The following is a 3,487-nucleotide window of genomic DNA, read 5'->3' as shown; positions in this document are numbered from 1 at the left end:
TGACCTGAGCTGAAGGCAGATGCTTAACTGACTGAGCCACCCAGGCACCCTGAGCGTACACCTTTAAAACTTTGTAGGGGTATTGTCACGTCTCTAAAATGACTCTGCCAGTTATCTTTTTATTTTTTTAAGATTTATTTATTTACTTATTTGAGAGAAAGAGTGAGCAAGAGAGAGAGGGAGAGAGCATGAGCAGGGGAGGAGTGGAGGGAGAGGGAGAAGCAGACTCCTCACTGAGCAGGGAGCCCAACGTGGGGCTCGATCCCAGGACCCTGGGATCATGACCTAAGCCAAAGACAGACACTTAACTGACTGAGCCACCCAGGTGCCCTTTGCTAATTATCTTTTTCCAGCTGTGCTCAAGACTACTTTTCCACATCTTTTAAAATTTTCCCAATCTGATAGGGAGGGGTGTATTATATATTTCTTTTCTTTTGTGAGTACATGATTACTAGTGGTGTACTGCGTCATTGTCACCTGTAGGAAATCTGTTACTTGTATATTAGCTTTGTTTAGGGTTTTTTTTTTTTTAAAGATTTTATTTATTTATTCGACAGAGAGAGAGACAGCCAGTGAGAGAGGGCACACAAGCAGGGGGAGTGGGAGAGGGAGAAGCAGGCCCAGCGGAGGAGCCTGATGTGGGGCTTGATCCCAGAACGCCAGGATCACGCCCTGAGCCAAAGGCAGATGCTTAACAACTGAGCAACCCAGGTGCCCCTAGATTTGGAGAATTCTGATGACAAATTATTGCTGTAGTGAAATTATGCTTCTATATTTGAATTTCTTTTTTTATTAATTATTCTGTTCCTTTACTTTCCTTCACTATGGAGAATCTCATGATTCTCAAATCACATCCATGAAAAATAGTATAGAGGCAAATGAATTTAGCTTGGTAGGACTAACCAGTGGGGCAGAACTTCAGGCCCTACTCTTTATTCTGTTCACCCTCATCTATCTCATTGCTCTGGTTAGGTACCTGGGGATGATCATGTTGATTCTGTTGGGCTTTTGTCTCTACATGCCCATGTACATTTTTCTCACTAACCTGTCACTAGTAGACTTTTGTGACTCCTAGACAGTTATTCCAAAGATGACAGCTGGGCTCCTACTAGGAAGGACAAGGTCACCTCTACAATGTGTGTGCTGCTCAGATGTTCTTTTTTGTAGCCTTGACTCTGTGGAAAAATTTTTCTTGGCATCAATGGCTTATGACTACTACACAACAGTGTGTGACCCCTTACATTATACTACCACCTGTGTCCACCTGTGCATCTCACTTCACTGCAGCCTCCACCTTCTATGGCATAATCATTCTCATAAACTTACAGCCCAGGTCCAGTCATTCCATGGACAGAAACAAAATCCCATTCACGTTCTATACTAAGTTCATTCCCATGCTGAACCTTATTGTCCTAAGTATGAGGAACAAAGAAATCAAGAGTGCATTCAAGAAGGTTGTTTAGAGTTAAAATTGTCTTTAGAATTGGGATTTTAATGTTGGAGATTGTGCAATAATCTCGTTCCATTTCTCTCAGAACTTCCCCATACTATGAGTCACATTTAAGTCCCACTCTACACTTAATTCCTGAAATTATACCCTTATCCCTTCAAAAATACATTGGCTAGTAAAAAGTAAATGTCCACAAATGCAATAGCTGGACAAGGAAGGCTCAGGGAGCTCATAAGAAGCTTTGGAACCTGGATATATAAAAACTTACTAATGGCATTTGAACTATTCACTTGTTCTACATGCATGTCCTCTACCGCATGTCAATGCAAATATACATGTTAAACAGGAACATAAACAATCCCATGGACAGAAACACATGCATGTGCTCCATATGGGCATGTGGGCACATATCATGATGGTAGGAAATTTGTCAGAGGTAAATGGAATATATGTAATGTCTAATAAAATAATTTAGAATAATTAATTGGGTTATTTCCAGTCTTATTGATTTCTTTATTTGGATAACTTTTCTAAGAGTCCTAATTAAAGAAATGAGTCATGCTTGCCACTTGTATTCAACATAGCACTGGAAGTCCTAGTCATAGCAATCAGACAAGAAAAAAATAAAGGGCAACCAAACTGGTAAGGAAGAAATTGTCACTATTTGTAGACGACATGATACCATGCATAGAAAACCCTAAAGACAACACTAAAAAAACGTTAGAAGTAGTAAATGAATTCAGTAAAGTTGCAGAATGCAAAATTAATACACAGAAATTGATTGCATTTCTATACCCTAATAATGAAGTAACAGAAAGAGAAATTAAGAAAATAATTCCATTTACAATTCCACCAAAAAAAAGAACACTTAGAGGGGCACCTGGGTGGTGCAGTCAGTTAAGCCTTTGACTCTTGATTTCAGGTCAAGATCCCAGGGTTGTGGGATTGAGCACTGTGCTGGACTCTGTGCTCAGTGCAGATTCTGTTTAAGACTTTCTCCATCCCACTGTGCCCCATCCTCCCCGACTCTATCTCTCTCTCTCTCTTTCTCTCTAAAATAGGAAAAACTTAACCAAGGAAGCAAAAGACCTATACTATGAAAATTATAAAACATTGATGAAAGAAGTTGGAGACAAAAATAACAAATGAAAGATATTGCATGCTCATAGATTGAAAAATGTATTGCTGAAACGTCCATACTACCCAAAGTAATCTACAGATTCAGTGCAATCTGTATCAATATGCCAAAAGCATTTTTCACAGAGCTAGAACAAATAATACTAAAATTTATATGGAACCACAAAAGACTCCAAATAGTCAAAGAATCTGGAAAAAGAACAAAGCTGAAGGTATCACAATCCCAGATTTTAAGATATACTATAAAGTTGTAGTAAGCAAAGCAGGATGATACTGGCACAAGAATAGACACATAGACTACTAGAACAGAACAGAGATGCTTTTATGCTTTTACAGTCAATTAATCTTTGACAAAGGAGGAAAGAATATACAATGAGGAAAGACAGTCCCTTCCATAAATGGGGCTGGGAAATTGGACAGCTACATGCAAAAGAATGAAACTGAACCACTTTCTTACACAAGACACAAAAATAAACTCAAAATTGATTAAAGACCTAAATGCAGACCTAAAACCATAAAACTCCTAGAAAACACACACACAATAAATTCTTTGATATCAACCTTACCAACATTGTTCTAGATATGTCTCCTCAGGCAAAGGAAACAAAAACAAAAATAAACTACTGGGACTACAGCAATATAAAAAGCTTTTGCACAGTGAAGGAAACCATCAACAAAACAAAAAGGCAACTACCGAATGGGAGAAGATATTTGCAAATCATATATCTGATGAGGGGTTAATATGCAAAATACATAAAGAATTTATGCAATTCAACACCAAAAAAATTAGTTGATTTAAAAGTGGGCAGAAGACCTGAATGGACATTTTCCCAAAGAAGACATACAGAAAGCCAACAGACACATGAAAAGATATTCAACATCACTCATCATTGGGGAAAT

The sequence above is a fragment of the Ailuropoda melanoleuca genome, unplaced genomic scaffold (assembly GCF_002007445.2).
Source record: "Ailuropoda melanoleuca isolate Jingjing unplaced genomic scaffold, ASM200744v2 unplaced-scaffold4931, whole genome shotgun sequence".
Lineage (NCBI taxonomy): Eukaryota > Metazoa > Chordata > Mammalia > Carnivora > Ursidae > Ailuropoda > Ailuropoda melanoleuca.
This window is presented reverse-complemented; position numbering follows the sequence as displayed.